At 47.4% G+C, this 22946-nt stretch overlaps 1 long non-coding RNA gene across 2 annotated transcripts in view; it reads left to right on the top strand.

Moving 5' to 3' along the window:
• LOC101149896 (uncharacterized) overlaps positions 1–16812 on the top strand; it is an 80939-nt gene extending 64127 nt beyond the window's left edge. For both annotated transcript variants that reach the window (XR_008669128.2, XR_008669127.2), the window contains exons 2-4: positions 13660–13857; positions 14089–14199; positions 15752–16812. This is a non-coding gene — a long non-coding RNA (uncharacterized lncRNA). The remainder of the gene's footprint in view (positions 1–13659; positions 13858–14088; positions 14200–15751) is intronic.
• Positions 16813–22946: the final 6134 nt, after the last annotated feature.

Genomic DNA, 22946 nt, shown 5'->3' with positions numbered 1-22946 from the left:
TTCGCCAGCCATGGGGCATGAGAGAGGCTATGGTGGTAACAGTAACCCAGTGTCACCAGCTCTGCCCCTCCAATCATGTAGCCTCTGCACGACTTTGTCCTTTAAAGTCTCATTATCCAACCCCTTTAAGCCACCCATGTCATGAAGAAAGTTTCAGAAAGTAGCTGGTGTGACATTGATATATCAGTGATGTTAAACTCTATGCAGTGGAGTACCTGGTAAGGCAAAACTAGATTTTCTGGCAGATAAACAATGTTTCCTCTCTTAGTTGTATGACTTTGAGGTAAGTAGGAAATGCATTACTCTGGGAAAGGGATGTGACAAGGAATGCTGTGATGCTGAGCAGGTTTGGGTGTGCAGAGCTGGTCACAGAGGTTGGGATATTTCATAGGGGCCAGGCAGTCTCCTAGCAGGACTGAGATCAAGACCCTGACTGATCCTTCTCTGTTGGGGTATAAGGTTACTAGAGCCCTTCTGATGAACTGAGTCAGTCTCTCTAAGACCCTCTGGCATGAAAGGGTAGAAACGACCCCACGGTGGCTCACACCTGTAATCCCAGCACTTTGGGAGGCTGAGGCAGGTGGATCATGAGGTCAGGATTTCGAGACCAGACTGGCCAACATGGTGAAACCCCGTCTCTACTAAAAATACAAAAATTAGCCAGGCGTGGTGAGGGTGCCTGTAATCCCAGCTACTCAGGAGGCTGAGGCAGGAGAATCACTTGAACCCGGGAGGCGAAGGTTGCAGTGAACCAAGATCGTGCCACTGAACTCCAGCCTGGGTGACAGAGCGAGACTCTGTCTCAAAAAAAAAAAAAAAAAAAAAAGAAAAGGAAAAGAAAAAAAAAGAAAGGACCCCAGAGGGGAGCTCACCATCAGGAAATGGGGAGTGGGAATAGGTGAGCCAAGCTGATATCAGGCTTAGATGCTTGTTATGGGGGCTGGCGCCAGCTCAGCATGTAGCAGGGTAGAGATGATCCTGGACCCAGGCGTTCCGTGCTGTGGGAACAATGGCTGCACATAGGAGTGTGAAATAAAGGAATTGTATACTGGAGCACACGGTAGGGCTCCACTATGCTGTGTGTGTCCAGGCATCTGGAGCACAAGAGCGTCACTTGCTGGTGGATATGGAGGGGGTCAAACTGTGCGGGATCAGTGTTCAACAGTAACCTCTTGTGGCAGCTGACTGATAAGACTGTTCAGTTCTGTCTGCATCTGGCTTTCAGAAATGACAGATCCTGATGAAAAGAGTAAGCATCTCTTGTTCTTGGACAGTTTGGAGGAAGTGAGGTGAGGGGATGGAGATCCTGAGAGGTAGAGGTAATATAGCCCAGTGGTTAGGAGAATGGGCTCTGGAGCCAGGTGACTTCGGTTTGTGTTCCTGCTCTGCTACTTACTGGTTTACCTTGTGTACAGGTCTGGCTTCACAAATGTGCAGACTTGTGCAGTCTCACAGGGCCCTGTCCTTAAATAGATCCCTATGCTTGGCTTGAAGTTTGGTGTCTTGAAAATCTTGGTAATTTTTGAACAAGGGCTCCCTCTTTTCTTTTCTCTTCTCTTCTTTTCCTTTTCTTTCTTTCCTTTCTCTCTTTCTCTTTTTTCTTTTCTTTTTTTTTTTTTCAGGGTCTTGCTCTGTCACCCAGGACAGAGTGCAGTGCTGCAATCTTGGCTCACTGCAGCCTCAACTTCCTGCGTTCAGGCAATCCTCCTGCCTCAGCCACCACCCCCCTCCAAGTAGCTGAGACTATAGGCATGTGCCACCATGCCCAGCTAACTTTTTGTATTTTTTTGTAGAAATGGGGTTTTGACCTGTTGCTCAGGCTGGTCTCAAACTCCTGAGCTCAAGTGATCTGCCTGCCTCGGCCTCCCAAAGTACTGGAATTACAGGTGTGAGCCACCACACCCAGCAACCTCAGCCTCTTTGAGTAGCTGAGCCTACAGGCGTGCACCACCACAGTCGGCTTATTAAAAAGAATTTTTTTTTTTTTTTTTTTTTTTTGTAGAGACAGGGTCTCCCTATATTGCCCAGGCTGGTCTCAAACTCCTGGACTCAAGCGATCCTCCTGCCTCAGCCTCCCAAAGTGTTGGGATTGGGATTACAGGCGTTAGCTGCCACACCTGGCCAGGCGCCCCCATTTTCATTTTGCATTGAGCCCTGCAAATTACATAGCCAGTCGTGTCTGGGCCAACTATTTACTTCTCTTATGCCTCTGTTTTCCTATTTCTAAAACGGATTTTTAAAATATTATCTGCCTCGGAGAGTTGTTGTGAATATTAAATGAGTTATATACACATAAAATACTTAGAGCAGGGTATGGCATGTAGTAAGCTCCATGTAAGTGTTAGCAATTGCTATCATGCCTGTTAATTGAGGCAAGTGAGGACTCCGGCAATTAATTTGCAAAACACAGGGATGTGACTACGTTCATGTCTCCAGCTAGTGAAGCAGATCAGATCAAGTACGTAGGGAAACAATGAAGGAGAGGAAAATGTGACCCCTCAACTTATTTCTCACACAAGAAGACATGCCTCATTAATCCCACATCCATCTGGGCCCGCAGGGCTGACAAGAGAGGAGAACGCAGAAGCCCGAGAAGTGTGGAGTCAAGGCCAACCTCCTGCCGGAGGGGCTGGCAGCAGAACTCAGGCATGGCTCTGAGGGGTGGGATAGGGCACCTCCTGGAAGCAGCCTGCATCCTCCCCAAGGGGCCAGCCTAGGGGGCAGGCTGTCCTTAACTCAGGCCTCATTGCCCTTCCCTGAGATGGCACTGCAGTCAAAATGGGGGGCCCAGCCCCAGCCTTCTCTCCGTCGGAGCCTGTCTCACATTTCCAGACAGAGATCAGAGAATAGGATATTGTGAAGGATGGTTTATGATGATGATTATTCTAAAAAAGCTTTTTGTTGACACCTAACATACACACACAAAAGAGGAGAAATAATAGGTTCTCACCTCAAAAGTCCTCCCAAATAATGAGATCAAGAAATAGGACATCCTGGAAGTCCCCAGCGAGCTCCCCACCCAGTTACTCCCTTCTTCCCAAATTCACCACTACCTTGCCTGTTATTATTCTTGAGATGGAGTCTTCCTCTGTCCCATCTCGAGTGCAGTGGAGTGCTGTGGCATGATCTCGGCTCACTGCAACCTCCACCTCCCAGGTTCAAGTGATTCTCTTGCCTCAGCCTCCGAATAGCTGGGATTACAGGCACCCGCCACCACACCTGGCTAATTTTTTTTTTTTTTTTTTTTTGAGACAGTCTTGCTCTATCATCCAGGCTGGAGTGCAGTGGCACAATCTCGGCTCACTGCAACCTCTACCTCCCAGGTTCAAGTGATTCTCCTGCTTCAGCCTCCCCAGTAGCTGGGATTACAGTCATGTGCCACCACGCCTGGCTAATTTTTATATTTTTAGTAGAGATGGGTTTTCACCATATTGGCCAGGCTGGTCTTGAACGCCTGACCTCAAGTGATCCGCCTATCTCAGCCTCCCAAAGTGCTGGGATTATAGACATGGGCCACCGTGCCTGGCCTAATTTTTGAAATTTTTGGAGAGACAAGGTTTCACCATGTTGACCAGGCTGGTCTTGAACTCCTGACCTCAAGTGATCTGCCCACCTCGGTCTCCCAAACTGTTAGGATTACAGGCGTGAGCCACCACGCCTGGCCCCTATTACTTTTTTTTTTTTTTTTTTTTTTGAGACAGAGTCTTGTTCTGTTGCCCAGGCTGGTATGCAGTGGCACAATCTCAGCTCACTGCAAGCTCTGCCTCCCGGGTTCACACCATTCTCCTGCCTCAGCCTCCCCAGCAGCTGGGACTACAGGTGCCCACCACCACGCCCGGCTAATTTTTTTGTATTTTTAGTAGAGATGGGGTTTCACTGTGTTAGCCAGGATGGTCTCCATCTCCTGACCTCGTGATCCGCCTGCCTTAGCCTCCCAAAGTGCTGGGATTACAGGCGTGAGCCACCGCACCCGGCCGCCCCTGTTACTTTTTAAAACCATTAGATTTCACTTTTCCTAATTTTTTAATTTTTAAAATTTCAAATCTATAAAATAAATTGGAAGGCTAGACTAGGATCACCTATATATTCACCTAATATACCAGTCGTTAATGTTTTGCTATATACTCTCTCTCTCTCTCTCCCTTCCTGTTTCTCTTTTTTCTCTCCCACCACTACACATTTTTTGAATCATTTGTGAGTTACTTGTAGACATTATGACACCTTATTTCTAAATATTTCACATCTCCTAAGAACAAGGGCATTTGCAGAGTGCAATTACCACACTCAAGAAATTTAACCTTGCTACAATGTAACATAAGTTTATATTCACATCTCCCCAGTTATCCCAATAATGTTCTTTATGGATATATGTATTTTTAAAATCAATAATCCAATCTTGGGACACACTTTGCATTTAGTTGGATGTCTCTTCAGTCTTTTTTAATGTAGAACTGTTCTACATTTACAAAAAATCTTTTATGACATTGACATTTTTGAAGAGTATAGGCCAGTTTTGGGGAATGTCTTTGAGTTTGGATTTGTCTGTTTCTTCATGATTGAACTCAATTTAAACATTTTCAGCAAGAATGCCACATGAGTTTTAATGTTAACCTTATTTATTACTTATAATTAATTTATTATTAATAATAGTGGCTGCAACTTATTGAGTGTCCATCACGTGATGTGGGGATTATTGTGTCCATTTTGCAGATGAGGTAACAGAGGCAGGGAGTGGCTAAGTACTTTTCCCAAAGTCACATAGAAAGAGGACAGGCCGGGATTAGGTCTGTCTGACTCCAGTGCCCATGCCCATAACCATTGCAGCTGACTACTGTAGTGGCAATCACTACTGCCAGTGACGGCTGGTACCACTGGAAGAAGACCTGAGGCTGTGCCTGGAGGCAGGGCCTCCACTCTGTTCTCTGCAGAGTGCCAAGCTTATCCAGGGCCAAACCCAGAACCAGGGTCCAAATTGTTTATTGAACAAAAAAAATGAATGTTTGTTCTGTGGACAAAAGTTAACATGGAGTCCATGGACCAGTGTCACCAGAGTCACCCAGAAAGCCTGTCGGAAATATACATCTGTGGGCCCTGCTGCCAACCCACTGAATCTGCACCTCAGTTGGTGGGCCCTGAGGATCTAGTGAATTAGGTTTGCCTGATGCTCCTGATATAGACAACATTAAGTTAAAAGAGCAAGTTTTAGAACAGTGCATACTGCGTAATCACGTATTTCTCTTTCTCCGTTTGAAGCTTATGTGGTTATACATGGATTTACAGTTTCAGGAAGGACACTAGAAAACTGTTACCAATATTCACCTCTGAGGAATGGGGCTGGGAACCTGGAGGGCTGGAGGAGGACTTTACCTTCTACCTTATGCATTATTAGACATGACATGTGATAAATTAATACATTCTTAGTGTAAAAAATTAAACATTGCAGATAAGTAGGGTCTATATAATTTATCACTGAAACTGAACACTTTGGGGAGTGAAAGGCACTGCTGTTGTTAGTTTCACCAGCAACAGAGAAAGCAGAAGCCATCCTGGGCAAACCTGGACAGGTGGTCACCGTGTGAAACCTGAAGTCCCCTTTGATCCTCCCATCTGGTTACAACCACCCCCAATCAGAGGTAACCACTGTTATCAGCTTGATGTGTATTTTGCAGACCCTTTAAGTACAATATGTATCCATTGAAAGTGCTTTGGCCATTTCTGTTTTCCTTGTTTTTTTGAGACAGGTACTCTGTCGCAGGCTGGAGTGTGGTGGTATGATCATAGCTCACTGTAATCTGGAGCTCCTGGGCTCAAGCGATCCTCCTGCCTCAGCCTGCTAAGTAGCTGGGACTATAAGCCCACACCACCAGGACTGGCTGTTTTTTTGTTTTTTTTTTCTCTAGAGACAGGGTTTCACTATGTTGCCCAGGCTAGTCTTGAACTCCTGGCCTCAAGTGATCCTCCCGCCTCAGCTTCCCAAAGTGCTAGGATTACAGGCATGAGCCACCGCGTCCAGCCTGGCACTTTTTCTTTTTACATAAATAATATCACATGCAAGTTGTCTTTTTTCACTCAGCAGTATGTCTTGGAGATTTAGCCATGTCCTGCCACATGGAGCTACTTCATTTCTTTGAGCAATGCATGCTGTATAGCATTCTACATATTCCACAGATGAGTCATCTACATCCTCTTGTGGATGGGTATTCAGGTTGTTTCCAATTCTTTGGAATGATTAACAGTGCTAATGATCATGATGATGGGGATCTTATCTCAACAGTGGAACAACATAATATCCATCAGAAGTCAGCCTAATGTTAAACTATTATCAGGAGGTGGCAATTTTTTTTCTTTTTTGAGATGGAGTCTCCCCCTGTCACCAAGCGTGGAGTGCAATGGCGTGATCTTAGCTCCTGCAACCTCTGCCTCCCAGGTTCAAGCGATTCTTGTGCCTCAGCCTCCTGAGTAGCTGGGATTACAGGCATGCACCACCACACCCGGCTAATTTTTGTATTTTTAGTAGGGACGGGGTTTCACCATGTTGGCCAGGCTGGTTTCAAACTCCCGAACTTCAGTGATCTGCCCATCTCGGCCTCCCAAAGTGCTGGGATTACCGGTGTGAGTCACCATGCCCAGCCAGGAGGTGGCATTTTTGAGGCACAACTGAATTTATGCACATGGTCCCTCACTGGGGCTGAGGACTCTCCACTTTTCATACCCAGGGAAGATACAGATGGGGTTCAGAAGTGGGACTCTCCCCAGCTTCACCATCAGAAGATCCTCAGAAGGTCTTTGGCCTCTCCAAATCTTTCCTGCAGTTGAGGTTTAGCAGAGGCTCCCAGGAGAGTCGACTCCTCCATTCTTACTCTTTATTCCTCATCTTCCCTCCCCTCTACTATTCATGAGCCTCTTTTACTTATCCAAGGTGGCATTTGGATATAGTGGAAAGAGCCTGGACTTTAGAACGGGACAGACTGTTTGATTCCTAGTTCCACCACCAACTGGCTGTGTGACTTTGAGTGAATTGCTTTACCTCTCTGGGCCTCCAGTTCGTCCCCATTTTACAAATGGGGAAATATTATCCACCTCCCAGGATTATGAGTTTATAGGTTGAATAACAGAACAGGTCATGTGCATGCCCCTTGCCGCCACAAGGTGAGCACTCCCTAAGTGTTCACTCTAGTCCCCTTCCCTCTCTCGCCATTGCTGTGTGGATTAGTGCCACTCCAATATTGAAATGCCTATGGCTGCTCCAGAGAGCGGGGATTGTCCTTCTCCCCATTTCCCACTAACCCATCTTCCCAAGCCCTGGCACAAGTTTGGGGCATATTTGGAGCCCCCAAAAGGAGGTAGAGATGCAAAGGGGCTGCTGTAGGGGCCAGGCTTTGTCTTTATGCAGGGTCCTGGGAGGGCTACCCAGCAAAGGACAGAGAGGCAAGGCCCTGCCCTCGGATAGATCTCTGCCTCATGGGATTTTCAATCTGATAGGAGCAATAGTTCCTAACCCTGGCGTCTAGAGACCTGGTCTTTTTCCCCAGAAGATCTCCTAGCCTGTTGGGAAGGGCCTAGTCAATATCCTCTGAAGCACCTCGCCTGATGAGGGAGACTTGATTTGATATCAATTCTCAGGAAGTTTCCAGGCTGATGGAGGAAACACACTGTCATCTGGAAAGCCTTCCCAAGGTTCGGTGAAGACTTCCACTTGACGTGAGCCTCTCTTCAGGCACCACTTCCCTATGTATGAATGCGTGCTGGTCTTGGCTGGACTGAGCTGCCTGAATGCAGGCATATTATCTTACTTTTGGGATCTCTTGTCCCAGCTTGTTGCTGGCCATCTTGAAGAATGCTTGCAGATTGGGCACATTCTCATGGGCTCCCTATTTAAAGAAGAGTCAAGGTCCTTTAATAACTCAAGGGCACAGACAAAGCAATTCAGAGCATGAGAGTGAGTGAGTCATCAAGGACAGCTGAGAGTACGGGATGGACCAGGAGGGGCTGCCTGGGCCTAGGGCAGAAGGACCACATGGGAGCCAGGCCTCCGCCTCCCCCAACCACGCCTATCTGCACTGCCTTCTGGAAACTGCTACAGGTCTGTAGGTGGTGTTCTAGAGGAGCACCCACACAACCTCTCCCCATGGGAGCTGTGTCCCGAGTGGGGGCACCTCTGTCCTCGTAGGAGGGGAGAAAACATGTCAGACCCTGAGTTGACGGGCAAGTCAAAACTGCTGGTTAAATGGCTTTAAAGTAGTGGCCATTTATAAGTTAATGAAAGAGAAAATAGGCACATTATACATACAGATTTGTCCTTAATGAGGGGAAAAGGCATTGTTTACTGAGGTTCAGTTCTAATTATCCATGCACAGGGCTAGCTTTTTTCCAGCAGTGCCGCGTGCCTCCATTCTCCCATCTTCCACCACGTTCTTTTAACCCCTTCAGTGCCCACCCAGGCTCTCACTCATCCCCTAGAGCATCAGGTTCCAGTGCTGGCTGAGCGGCCAATTCCTGGCTGACCCTGCGGAGACCTTTGACCCTGGCAGACAGCACAGCAGCTGCTTGTGTCCTCTGCTCTCCTCAGCTGAGCAGCCAGATGGAGGGCAGTGCGGCCAGGACCCTCAGGGCAGCCACCCTCGGAAGGAGGCAGAGCTAAGGGGGGTGCCAGGGAAAACCCAACTGAGGAGGCAGGTGGAGTCTGAAGACTGCAAGCCAGGGACTCCCCAAAAAGCCAGGGCTCGGTAGAACCACCCACCAGTCCCATCCTTTGCAGTTTTTCTGAAATTGTCAAGAAGGGAGGGAGCTCCCCTGGAAAAGGCAAACAGCAGGGTACCTCCCAAATGGGCAGCTCACTGAACCATTGCTGAGGTGACACCTGTCCATCCTCACTTCAGCATGAGCAAATGGGAGATCACTCTGGGATAAACAGATAACCCCTTGCTACCCCATAAGCTCTCCTCTCACCCCAAGATCCCAGCCTGCTAGATGCTGCTTGTCCTCAGTGGAGAATAAATAAGCAATAGATGTGAGAGTGGAACACGCATGACCACTGCTGCCAAAGTGAGCTCAGCGTTGGCTCAGCTTGGGAAATCGGCAAGGAGGAAAGGAGCTACTTGCTGAAAGTGGGGTAGGGAAGATGGCTTGGTCAGACCCAAACCCTAATCATCCAGTGGCACATTTGAGCTGTCTTCAGGAGTCTGTGCTAGGAAGGGATTTGGCTTTTCCTTGAACTTTCTGGGTGAACAGCAGTTCTAACTTGCTGATGCTCAGAATGCATTCTCCACTCTGCCTTGGGAAGCCCAGGAAAATGCAGCAGGTGGCTGCAAGTGGTGGTGGCAAAACCACTACCTCCATGGCCACTAGACAAGAGAATATGGGGTTACCCCACAACACAATTTTGGAGGTTTGATCAAAGAGGGAACTTCCTGGTTGATTAAAAAGGCACTTGGGCAACATTATGCCAATAAACGTGAAAATTTAGACAAAATGGACAAAGTCGTAGAAAAACATAGATTACCAAAACTGACAAAAGAATAGAAAGCCTGAATAATCCTATAACAATGAAAGAACTTGAATCCTGCTGGGCTTGGTAGGTCACGCCTATAATCCTAGCACTTTGGGAGGCTGAGGCAGGAGGATTGCTTGAGGCCAGGAGTCCAAGACCAGCCCGCACAGTATAGTAGGATCCTATCTCTACAAAATAAAAAAAAAAAAATTGGCTAGGCATTGTGGTGCATGCCTATAGTCCCAGTCCCAGGCTGAGGTGGGAGGATCACTTTGAGCCCAGGAGGTTGAGGCAGCAGTAAGTTATGATCATGCCACTGCACTCCAGTCTGGGAGACAGAGCAAGACCCTGTCTCTTAAAAAAAACAAAAAACAAAAACAAACTTGAATCTTGAATGAAAGATCGCCGCACAGAGAATGCCAGGTTCCAATAGCTGCCCTTCCTTTGTTGTTATTGGGCATCTGCTGAGCTTCATTTTTGTTTTGTTTTTTTTTTCTTTTCTTTTTTTTTCTTTTTTTGAGATGGAGTCTCACTCTATCACCCAGGCTGGAGTGCAGGGGCACAATCTCGGCTCACTGCAACCTCTGCCTCCCAGGTTCAAGCCTGCCTCAGCCTCCCAAGCAGCTGGGACTACAGGCATGTGCCACCACACCCAGCTAACTTTTTTTTTTGTATTTTTAGTAGAGACAGGGTTCCACCATGTTGGTCAGGTTGGTCTCAAACTCCTGACCTCAAATGATTTGCCTGCCTTGGTCCCCCAAAGTGCTGGGATTACAGGCATGAGCCACGGTGCCCAGCCGTCTGCTGCTATTCGTGAAGCCAAAGCTTCAATCCACATCCTCCTCCTTATGCCTATTTTCTACACGTTAAAACCTTGAGACAAGGGGAGTTAGGTTTTAATCTTCCTTCCTCTCCTTAAATCAGAGGCGACATCCTACAGCACCTTTTTTTTTTTTTAAATAAAAACCTCGTATTTATTTGCAGATTGGAATGGGTAATCGAAAGACCTTTCATGATATTATTTATTCAGAGTCCTTGCATCAAGCTTGCCACTTATTTAATCTGCCCAAGTGTCCTGCAAGAGAGACACTAGAATCCCTGTCTGAAGCCTGTTCTCTTCCCACGATACCTCCCTACTGCCCCAGAACAAGGCTACTCCTCTCTCAGGAATAGGAGGGTCATGACTGAGTCCTCCCCACCCTCCACTCCCATCTAGCCATCAACATCTAGGTCAGAGTTCCAGGCCCCTCTCCCCTAATAACAGTGCTTGGGAATTTCTTCAGTTGGTCAATGATCTTCTTACACAGCTGTCCCCAGAACTGAACCTGGCATTGAAAGGTACATTTGGCTATCCTGGTTATGTATTGCTGGGTTAGAAATTACCCCAAATTTAGTGGTGTAAAACAACCATTTATTATGTTTATAGGTTCTATGGGTCTGGAATTCAGATGGGGTACAGCAGGGAAGCTTTGTCTCTGCTCCACAGCATATGGGCCTCAGCTGGAAGATTCGAAGGCTGAAGGTGACTCAACTTTTGTGGGCTGGCATCATCAGAAGGCTTGTTCACTCATGTGTCTGGTGGATGGGGCTGGCTGTCAGCTGGGACCTTAGATGCTACTCTGGGCCAGAATATCTTGTGTGTGGCCTCTCCAGATAGCTTGAGCTTCCTCACAGTATGGCAGCCAGGTTCCCAGGAGAGAGTGACAAGTGAAAGCCACATTACCTCTTAGGATTTAGCTTTGCCAGTTGTGCAGCATCACATCTGCTACGTTTCATTTGCAAGTTCTGCCCAGTTTCAAGGAGTGGGGATGTCAAGATTCTAGAAAAGGGGGTGGCACTGGAGATACTACAGTGAACGTTTTTTAAAATTTTATTTATTTATTTTTTTGAGATGGAGTCTCACTCTGTCGCCCAGGCTGGAGTGCAGTGGCGCAATCTCAGCTTACTGCAAGCTCTGCCTTCCGGGTTCACGCCATTCTCCTGCCTCAGCCTCCCAAGTAGCTGGGACTACAGGCACCTGCCACCACACCTGGCTAATTTTTTGTATTTTTAGTAGAGTTGGGGTTTTACCATGTTAGCCAGGATGGTCTCAATCTCCTGACCTCGTGATCCGCCTGCCTCAGCCTCCCAAAGTGTTGGGATTACAGGCGTGAGCCACCCCCAAAGCCTACAGTGAATCTTTTAAGAAAACATCACATAGCTCATCTGCCTCTCTTAGAGGAAGCTCTCCACGTGGGAGGGTCTGGGAGGTGCTCAGGGTGTAAGAACATCATTCATTCAGTCAGCACAAGTGTCAGAGTCTACCGTGTGCCAGCTGCTATCCCCTTATGCCCCTGGTGGTCCATAGCTGCATTGCCTTTCAGCCCCAGCCCCACCCAGGTTCTCCCATTGAGGCCCTGACAGATTTGATCAAGATGAGAGAACTTTGGGCTTAATTCTCTCCAGCCTCCTGGGAAACATTGCTCTGGGTCACTGTGGCTATAGCCCAGAGAATAACTCCTCCCCTGGGAGGCTGCTGTTGAATGGAAGGTTTTTACTCCCATTTCTCAAGGTGTAGGCATGTCGAACAGTTTCTATTTATTGAAGAAGAAAACAAGTTGTTTTTTTATTTATATATAGCTCTTGTTTTTGTTCATCCCGCAAGAAAAAACAGGGTTCCTCAATTGGAAATAGATTCCTGCCCTTCCGTAAGACTTGGAAATGGGAGAATCTGCGTGTGAATTAGGTCACTGTGGTATAGAGAAAGAAGTTGGGAGAACTCCTCTAACCCTTTTTTTTTTTTTAAGCACTGGAGCATGGTTTGTATAGCTGGTTCACTGGCTATTATACTGGAAAGCAGAATGAGTGGGTCAAGACAAGTAGAGGTATAGCTAGCATCATAATCACAATAGGGCTGGGCACAGTAGCTCACACCTGTAATTCCAACACTTTGGGAGGCAGAGCTTTGAGGACTGCTTGAGCCTACGAGTTCAAGATTAGTTTAGGAAACATAGTGAGGCTCCATCTTTACAAAAAAAAAAAAAATTAGCTGGGCATGGTGGTGCATGCCTGTCGTCCCAGCTACTCGGGAGGTTGAAGTGGGAGGATTGCTTGAGCCCAGGAGGTTGGGGCTACAGAGAGCCACGATGGCATCACTGCATTCCAGCCTGGGCAACAGAGCGAGACTCTGTCTCAAAAAGAAAGAAAGAAAATAACTAATCACAATAATAACCAATATATATCATATTCTGGACTCCAAGCATTTTATACAGCATTGTGAAAACGATATTAGTACCTTTCTGATGGCATTGCTAGCAGATTAAATGGCACAAATGAGGAAAGTAATTTCTCTAAGGCCCAGAGATGTTAAGTAATTTGCCCAAGAGCACACAGCTAAGATGTGGTAGAATTGGGATTTGAATTCAGGCCCATGGGCTCCAGAGACTGTCCTCTAATATTAGGCCATGACATGCAGCTAGCAGGCCTGGTAGCTTAAAGGGAGGGGCAGGAATTGGAATATAACAGGCGAGGCGCACAGGCTCTGGGTGTTGGGTCTCTCTTGGTTAGACACCAAAGACTCATTCTGCAGCCTGAGTCTCCTCATCTGGAAATGGGGATAATACCTACCCCAGTGAGTTATGTAAGGCACTAGCACAGCACTCCAGACCCAGTGGGTGCTCAGTGCACTGTTGGAGAGTCCCTTTCCTTTTTTCCTTCCTCCATATTTTGCCGTGGGCCACTCTATGGAGATAACTTTCCTGCCCAGGGAAGAGGGAGATGGCCAGGATGACTTTGCTATCTGTGACAACTCTAAGGGAATCCTGGTTCCCTAAGCTTTTGCTGGATGTCAGAATTCCAGTGCCTCTCCACTGTGCTTTTCATTGGCAGAACTTTAAATGATTTTATAAAACTGCAAATGTACAAGGTAATTGAGTCTTCTGTTTTATTACCCTGAGCTGCCTGGACCTTGCCCGGCCTCCTCCTCCCTCACCGAGCCACCGGAATAAAGTTGGAAGTGTTTGTGCTGGTAATATATAGGACTTAATTAACCTGGCCTTTTATAGCATTTCCAATGGAGGGTTGGAACGAACTTTGAGGCAGCTTGAGAAAGGGAAAGGGGGGCCTGGGGTGAGAGCGTGTATGTACATACAACACTTGATGTTGGTTTTTTCTTCCGTTCTTTTCTCCAGTACTTTAATCAGCATTTAATGACCCAGTCGAAAATTCATTGTTTGGACCCAAGCAGTGGTGGGAAAGGCAGGAGGGGAGGCCTGCCTTCCTTCCTCCCTCCCGAGCCCTGCAGCAGGCCATGGAGTGGTGAGCAAGTTCGTACAGTGCCAACCACATTCCCAGAAACTTCCAGCAGAGGTTAATCCTGCTCCTCTCAGGTAGGAGACAATGAATGGATATTAACAAATGGACTCCCTGTGTTAGCTAATGCCAGTCCCTACTCAACCTAGGATGACTCCAATGGCGCATGTCCCCATTCCCGGGCCCTAAGGCTGCACTAACATGCTATCCTGCCTGCCCCTTCATTCTCCACCCTGCCACATTCCCACTCTCTTCCCCTCCCAACACGAAGCCATGCCTGAACTGGACACCCTTCCATACCAACCCAGGAAAAAGTGATTCAGCTCCGGTCCACCCTGGGTGCAGCGGTCCTTCTGCCAAGATGCCTTCATATTATACAGCTATTATTTTCGGGAGGATTCCAAGTGAGGGCAGTCAGGGTAAGTGCCTCTCACCAGCTGCCTGCTCAGACCATTGCTCCACATACCCTAGCTCATAAATCCTGCCCCAACGCTGCCGAGTGGTTACATCATCCCCAAACCTCATGCAACAATTCGATTTGGAAATAAAAAGGCAGGTGTTAATTGACTCACTCCCTCTGCCCCTTTGTGGTGCCCCTGACCCTCGATAGCTTTTAACCCTGCAGTTAATAAAAGTTTTGGGCCCAGCCCTAGCACAGTTTCTCATTCATTCTTTGACAACATCAGCAAATTCTTCCTGAGTGACTGTAATGCACAAGTCATTGGCCAGAGCCTTAGGGAAGAGGGTTAGGTGGCTAAAGATGAGCAAGAAGCATTTTAAGCATTTCATGCCTTAGGAAAGCCTACAGAGGAGGCCCACAAATAACGCAGATTTGGGCAGGAGTCCTGTGGGCCTCCAGAGAAGCCAGAGTTTTAGAAGCGTCTCCAGCTGTTGAGTTGACTGCTCTTGAGTTTGCCTGTTCAGCACCCATCCCTCCTACAAGAGCAACCAGATTCTCCTTCGGAGAACCCACATCTTCACTAAATCTATGTGGTTCCAAATGTGGTTGAATGTCTGGGGTCCCCAGGAGTCAGCCCATGAGTAGAGCTGGTTAGTCCCCAGCCACAGTGATCATTTCAGCCGTGGGCATTAGACTTGGGCTGGGCCAGTGAAAGCTATTGCTGCAGCTCCTGGGAAGGAGGAGCTCTCTTTTTCCCCTGGGACTGGCCAGAAGTAAGCCTGGAGCTGCTAGTAACCCTCTTGTCTTCACCTGGGAGAGGCTTCAGGAACCTGAGAGTGAAGCCAATCACTTCATTTGCTCCCAAGGGACAGCCTCTGACTTCAGGCCCCTATTGTCTCCTGCCCTGCAATGAGAAGCTCTTGGTTTTTAGGTGTGTTTATTACCCAGGCCCAAGAGACTCTCTGTCTCCCTTCAGCTAGTCTGTGCCCAAGCAGAATATCAAGGAACGCAGAGCTGAGAAATGGAAAGGAAAAGATGGTTAAGGATGTTGGATGGCTGCCAAAGGTTTCTTTCTTTTTTTTTTTTTTTTGAGACAGAATCTCGCTCTGTCGCCCAGGCTGGAGTGCAGTGGCTCGATCTCCGCTCACTGCAAGCTCTGCCTCCTGGATTCACGCCACTCTCCTCCCTCAGCCTCCCTGGTAGCTGGGACTACAGGCGCCCGCCACCACGCCTGGCTAATGTTTTTTGTATTTTTTTAGTAGAGACGGGGGTTTCACCGTGTTAGCCAGGATGGTCTCGATCTCTTGACCTCGTGATCCACCCATCTCGGCCTCCCAAAGTGCTGGGATTACAGGCGTGAGCCACCGTGACTGGCCTGGGGGCCCTTGTTTTTAAGGTTTGCACTTGTGTGACTCTGAGAGTGGGTGCCTCCTTACATTTTGTACCCCAGGTGCCTCTCTCCTCTCCCTGTTCCTGGCCCTGCTTAGGCTGCTGGAAGTCCACCCCTATCTGTCCCTGAACCCAGCCTGAAGAATTCAAAGTTGATTGCTACTGTCTTTCTTCCCCCACAGGTGGGCTTGGCCCATTCTCTAGACTTTGGAAGGTAATGTTCTATAGAGGCCTGTTCTGAAGCTTTACCAGGTCAAACCGGAGAAGAACCCAACAAGTAACTCATCCCAGCCTAACTATTCTTCAAGGGCAATCAACCTACAGCATCCAAGCACAGAGAAATCAAATCCATGGAGAATCTTCAAATTAGGCTCAGAATCCATTTGGGTCACTGAATTTACTGTTATTAAGATCTTAGTTGTGTTCAACCATGATTTGACATACCTTAGAGTGAAAAGATATTCTTCCTGGCCTCAGACTAGTTGAAGGTAGAGAGAGAGACAGGCCCTTGGGTGTGGGGAGACCTCTCCTGGGATAATACACACAAAAAACCAAGAGCTGCTCACTGTGGTGCAGGAGACAGCAGGGCCTGAAGCCAGAGGCTCTCTCTGTGTCCTTGAATACAATGCTTTACTCCTCTGACCCCTGTTACTGTGATTTGGAGAGGCAGACAATATAGGATGGGCTTTGCAGGCAGGGAGGTCCATTTATAATCCCAGCTCTTACTAAGTTGGGTAAGACTCACTCTGAGACTTAGTTTCTTCTGTCATCTCTCAATAGAATCGTAAAGGTACTTTCCTCTTAATGTTGTTTTAAAATTCAGTAAAATAATGAAGGCTTAGCACAGGGTCTGATGTAAATTTTCAGTGAATTATTGTTGTCAATATTGTTCTGGAAAACAAGAGGGCATATTAGAAGATCAAAAGTACTGCCAAGCATTGAAGTGCCAATTCTAGATCCAGTCTCAGCCCTCTGAGAATGGATATCATTGTTTTCAAGCCATTCAGAAACCAATGTGAATTGAACACCTAGTATGAGCTCTCTGAGGGAAGAGCCAAGTCATGCATTTTTTATCTTAAGGGGTCTTCAATACCTCTAGCCCAAAACAGTATCTCCATCAGGATTCTTCTCTGATAGTGTTCATTTCTTTTTTCTCAATGGATGCCTTAAAAAAAAATCCTACAAGGAAACCTATACTCCTCAAATACACCACTCAGGTGACCATTAAATCATTTACATTGTTAATTTCTTTTCAGATGTGTGTCTTTTTCCCTAGTTACATCATCAGGACCTTGAAGGTAGGGACAGGTCTTAGATTTCTTGATGCCCCCATAAATCTAGGTACAGAGTAGGTCTCTGGACATCAGTATAAGGCCCATGAGCCTGATAGCTGCCCAGGTGGGTGCTGTGTGCCTGGGCGTGGGAAGGACAAAAGAGAGGTCACTAAAGGGCTTCCTGGGAAGGAAGAGGCCCTCTGACTTTAAAAGGGAGCCCATACACTTTTTGGACAACTGGAATAATCAGAAAGCTGTTTTTGGGGAGGCAGCAGCCAGAAAAACCTGGGGCATTGGGTCAACCAAAGCCCTTCCCAAGGCTGCAGTGGCCGCAGCTAGTTAGCCCAGCTTCCCTACCAGCCCCAGGGCTGCAACTGAACAGTGTTGGCTTCTTAATAAAAACAGCACCAATGCAAAGCCCTAACTTCACTGGAGAAATAGCCCTGCGCCCTTCCATCCATTAACATTTTGCACCTTAATGCTGCCATATTTTGGGAAAGCCAATTCATATTGTCTGAGTAGCTTATGGGTATGCAGCTCTGGTTAGGGGTGGGGGATCCTGGGAGGGGGGCACTCTGCAAAGGGGTTTTAATTAAGCCTCAGAATGTTTGGTATATGCCCCAAAAGGGGGGTGGTACTTGAGGGACCTAGAGCAAGGGTGATGGGCTTGTCCAAAAGGTATGTGCGTATGAAGGCTTGACCATTTCTGGGAAGTCCCACCGTGACTGCTACCCTTGCTCACCCCCAGCCCACACCAGAGCAGGGCCACCCACTCACCCTTTGGGTCTCTAACTTCGAATTTCCCAAGCAGACCCTATCAGGCAGCTCTTCTCAGATAAAATACATCATCATTTGCTCCATTAGAAAATAAATGTATGGCTATATTATGGGATTTGCATTCCATTACCTTGGTTTGCATGCCATAAAACATTTATTACACCCTTGGGCTAAAGTCTTAATAATGACTGGGTGTGAGGCACTAATGTGGTGCTGGTCTTGCTCAGGAACCAGAGATTAATGCCTTTTGATGTCACTCAGCTAATAGTTGTGCTCACCAATTTGTCCCATCAGAAGACATTAGAGTCAGGCCCTGTGCGAGGGTGGGGGAACCACTGCTCAGCTTCAGCTGGGAATCGAGGCTCCCCGTTCCTTCCTTCCTACCTGGTCTTGTTCAAAATGGCCGGAATGAAATCTCAGTTCCCCCTCTTCAATCTCCCATTCTACTTCTACCCCCACCCCAGCCTTGGCCAAGTCCCCACCCCTGGGTGTGAAAGCTACAAGGAAGGGTTTAAGTGTCTGCCCTCCTATTAGCAGCGGAGGTGGCAGGAGTCTGTGTGTGGGCATGGGTGTGTGTGTGCATGCATGCATGCATACACACACACACACACACACGCAAACACACACACACACACACACTTCTCCCTTCCCTCTTAAGGAATTGCTTTGCCAGTCCTGCCAGCTATGGAAGCCCAGCAGCCCAGAAGAGGAGGCTCCAGTCCACCTTTACCCCACAGCTAGGCTTAGTCACAGCCCCCAGCCCGCGAGACAGGCCCAGGATGGAGCTGAGCAGACCTCTGGGGCTGTATTGTGGGTCTTTCTTGTCATCAGCTGACTTGGCTCGAGCAGTCCCTGTGGCCAGGCCTTGGGGAATGTCCTCTTGTGGGTTGTTGTGATTCTCTGTGGGGTCCAGGAGCATCCTTCTCAGAGACCGGAGATGCCCCCCCACCTCTTTTGCTCAAAGCCATGGCCAGGAAGTGACCAGTTACTTAAACCTTCTGTCTCTGTTTATCCACGTGGAAATGCTGGCATTTGGCATATGTGTGTGTGCTGTCTGCATCCTGCAATGTTCAGGACAGTCTCGCCCAGCAAATAATTCTCCCGCATTCCATACAACTTTTGAAATGCCCACCCAGGTCGCTGTGTACTCCACAGCCCTAGGGGGCACTATTCATTTCCATGATGAAGTAAATGGCTGTGCAGTGCACAACCTGCACAACCATCAGAGAGGTCCTAAGTTTGACAGTCATCCCAGTGGAAAAACCTGTTTACAGTGACCAGAGCTCTAAACCTAGCTGTTTTACATATAAGCACTGAGTATTTTTGCATGGCTCTAATATACACTGGATTTTCTAGGATTGCAACTTTTGTGACAATTGAGAAGGAAATTGTCCTCTGTTCTGCACAGATCCTTACCAAGAGTTGTGCACCATTTCAGAAACCACCATTCATGCAGCCATACTGTGGCCCTTAAGTCACCAGGATGCTGCCCCATGGCAGGTGGCACTGACTACAGTCCCACTGGGAGGGTTTGTCTTTAGGTGCAAGCATTCCACTTTTTCATTATTCCTGAGCATTTACATATTGAAATACATATTTTATTATAACTGACTTTCCTTTGATTTCTCCTTTATCTTACAGGTGGGTCAATATATTGACTTTTTAAAAAATTCCATGGGTAGGTTGCTTATGTTATCTCTGCTTTCCATTCTGAGATAGTAAATGGGGCATGACAACAAACCTGGTAATAAAAGAAAGCTGTGGGTCTGATGGACTGGGTGCTGAAGCCAGAGAATTCCAGCCTCAACATCTCTAGGAAGCCTCTTCTGACCACTTTTACCCCACACTCCCACCCAAAGCCTGCTTTCCTTCCTCCCTGAAATGAAGTACTTCATTATGCCTACTTTGTATTTTTTTTCCTTGATCATCTCAGGGACAATCATGTCAACTGTGTCCCAAGAAACATGAAAGCTCTCCAAGGACAGCCTTGAGGTGGTCACTGTTCATGGCCCTGACCAGGCCCTGGAGAAAAGGACACTAGCTTGGCGTGCTAATCTGAAATACACAAGTCTGGCAGCGGTAGGGCCCCTGGGAGCAGAAACCAGAGACAGGCATCCACAGCAAAGTAATACAAAGTCCAGAAAGCCCCATCACCCAGCTTGATAGAGCTGGGGCAAAATAGAGGGCCCCAAGACTCTAGAAGAGACGTTTCATAAGTCTCATCAAATTAAAGACTAATTAGAAAAAAAAATTTGTGGAAATCATTGAAAAACAAGTAAACCATCCAAAGCCTGAGACTGTTTAAAAATAGCTTATTGGAAATCCAAAGACAGGACATGTTGAGGAATGAAAAAAACATCTTGTGTGGTAAGATGGTGACTTTAAAGCGACTTCTGTGGCAAAGAGGCATCCTTTGTAAATGGGCAGATTGGCCAGGCTCAGAGAGCAGGTTTAGGTAAGTTAATGGATGATAGCACCATGAAAGGTTATTAAGGGGAACTTGGCTCCACTTAGGAGCAGCACTTGTGATATCTGGGGGATGACTGCACATTCCCGAGGCAGAGTCCTTGTGTCCTAACCTGAGACAGACCATGGGCCCAGAACCTGGAAGGAAGGAGGAACTGCTGGGTCTCGGGTTATTTCTAGGGGTCCCCCATATGGATACAATAGTCCATCTCAGTTTTTCCTTTTTTTTTCTTTGAGACGGAGTCTCGCTCTGTCGTCCAGGCTGGAGTGCAGTGGAGTGATCTCAGCTCACTGCAACCTCTGCCTCCCGAGTTCAAGCAATTCTCTGCCTCAGCCTGCTAAGTAGCTGGGATTACAGGTGTGTGCCACCACGCCCGGCTAATTTTTGTATTTTTAGTAGAGACGGGGTTTCACTATGTTGGTCAAACTGGTCTCAAACCCCTGACCTTGTGATCCACCTGCCTTGGCCTCCCAAAGTGCTGGGATTACAGGCGTGAGCCACCGTGCCCAGCCCCACTTCAGTTTTTCAAAGAAAGAAAAAAGGAGAAATGATCGGATTCATGCTGCATTTTCGGAAAGTCAATTTTTAAATGTGTGTGTGTTTCAGGTCAGAAGAATCATGAAAGAAAACCCAGTAGGAGTATAGTGGGTTGACTTCATCGCTGGGTTCCAGACACTGCCTGAGTTCATGTCCTAGCCCCACCACTGCATAGCTGGGTGACCTTAAGCAAGTTATTTAACCTATCTGTGCTTCAGCTTTCTCCCCTCTGGAATGGGGTTAGTAATATTACTTTGCTGGCTTATGAAAATGAAATGAGTTAATATGGTATATGAAAATGCTTAGAATAGTGCATGGCCTATGGTGAGTGCTCAGTAACTATCTGCTTAGGTTGTTGTTACTTTCAAGAAAAGGGCCAAGTTGTATTAGTTCCCACTCCCTTCCTGCTGATTAACCAATGAAGGGTGGCTCTGGGAACATAAGGGAGGAATCAGAGCAGGCATACGTGCCTCTCGCTTTCCCGGAGGAGCGCCAGTGAGGAGGTCAAGTGCTCTGGTCCTGGTTCTAAATCCACTGTTTAGAGTAGCAAGTACATTTGAAGTGGAGATTACCCCCTTGGCCGCAAAGATTCAGTTAGTAGGTGACAAGGAGTGACTGTGTCACTATATAGTTATCTACATAGGTAATCTGTGCCCCCCAAAACATTTTGATCAGAGAACATCGTGCTTAGGAGGAATATTCCCTCTAGGCCATGGCAGCAAATAGGTTTGAGCTCTTTTGTATATACCATTGCTTGATAACAGCTGTGGGCTATATCCTATTGGGGATTCTGAATCCACATCTGGATGCCAGGGAAAGGGTGCCAAGATCAAATAATTAGTGATGTCGGCCAGGGATACAGGAGACAGAAGTGTCAGCATTGGCTGGAGAGTAAAAAACACCGTCTGCTCATAATAGCCTGGCTAGAGGTAGCCTGGGTTCCCACATCCCGAGCAATGGTGTGGCAGGATGGTGATTGCCTGCTACCAAAAGGTAGGCGACCTGACTTTTCAGCTCTCCTCCATCAGGTGTGGGGACCCTGGGTGCTTCACCCCACTTAACTGCTCTGCCTCTGTGTCCCCACATGTAAGTGCCTCAGAGGGACATCCAAGGGGTACTGGGGAAATTGTAGGATGTTTGAACTGTACAAGGTCCTGGAGGCTGTAGCAGACACAGTGCCCCAAGGCCTTTGCCCTTACCATGTCTGTGCTCCGAGCCTGATTCCAGCCACCAGCATCTGCAGTTCTTTGAGAGCTTTCTTCAGCCTTTGGTCTGCCTTTACAAGGCAGGTTGGAAGCAGTCCTCAACCAGTGACCAACAGGATCATTGTGTAAATATCCTAGCTCCTTCGTCCCGCGGGTGAGATAACTCTGAGATGTAGGTTCTACAACGTCTCCCAGAGTTTCCCAATGGGAGAGAGCTCCAGGTACCCGCACTACCAGCTTGCTTAATATATCTCTTACTGCTCCTCCCCTTTCCTGATTCACTTCCCACTCCTAGGGTCACCTCCCAAATCCTCATCTCAGAATCTGCTTCTGCCAAACTAAGGCAGAGGTTAGCTGGCTGCACCACTTTGGGTTACTGAAGCAAGATAATTGCAAACACACTTGCCCACCAGAAGGGCCTCGTGTGAAGGGCATGATAAGTATCCATCTAGCAGGGCCTACAAACAGCCCAGAAAGAATCAGAACTTTTGCATCATTAGGAAGAATTTCCCTCCCCCAGCTCAGGAAATTGTCTCTCTACCCCCCATCCAGAAAATCTTGTAGCCTGTGATGAGACCTCCCTCTCTGGCTTCTGTCTCACCAGCTGTCTGTTCCTAACAACCCCACCCATGCACGGGAGACTCTCTAACTTGATATTGCAGGATGCTGTCACTTGAAATTAATTGCAACTAATTAAAAATGATCTGGTTAGGACAATTGCACAATGGCGCTCCGGAGACTGCTTCATTCCCAGAGGTTTGGTGGCGTTTGTGGCTGCTGCAGCCCTGGTCTGCCGGACGGGGCCATACATCATCATGTCATTTTACATTGTTATTTCTCTGAAAGCAGCAATTTAAAAGAGTCTCAGATGAACCTTGAGCAACTTCGTGCTAAAAAGAAAAATGTTACTGTCCAAGATATGTAAAATATAACATATAGGCTCAAAGAAGCCTCTTGACATGAAAAGAGGCCTTAAGTTTGTGCAGCGATTTGCATATAATATATAATATTGTAGTAAAAGGACACACAAAGCAGAAGGTGGCTGTGGAGCATCGATTCTTATCTCCTTTGTTCAAACTGGGTCACCTACTATTCCTGGTTATTATTTTATCACAGC

This window comes from Gorilla gorilla, chromosome 8 (assembly GCF_029281585.2).
Source record: "Gorilla gorilla gorilla isolate KB3781 chromosome 8, NHGRI_mGorGor1-v2.1_pri, whole genome shotgun sequence".
In the NCBI taxonomy this organism is placed as follows: domain Eukaryota; kingdom Metazoa; phylum Chordata; class Mammalia; order Primates; family Hominidae; genus Gorilla; species Gorilla gorilla.
The sequence above is the reverse complement of the archived record's forward strand: the minus strand, read 5'-3'. Positions and strand labels throughout refer to the sequence as shown.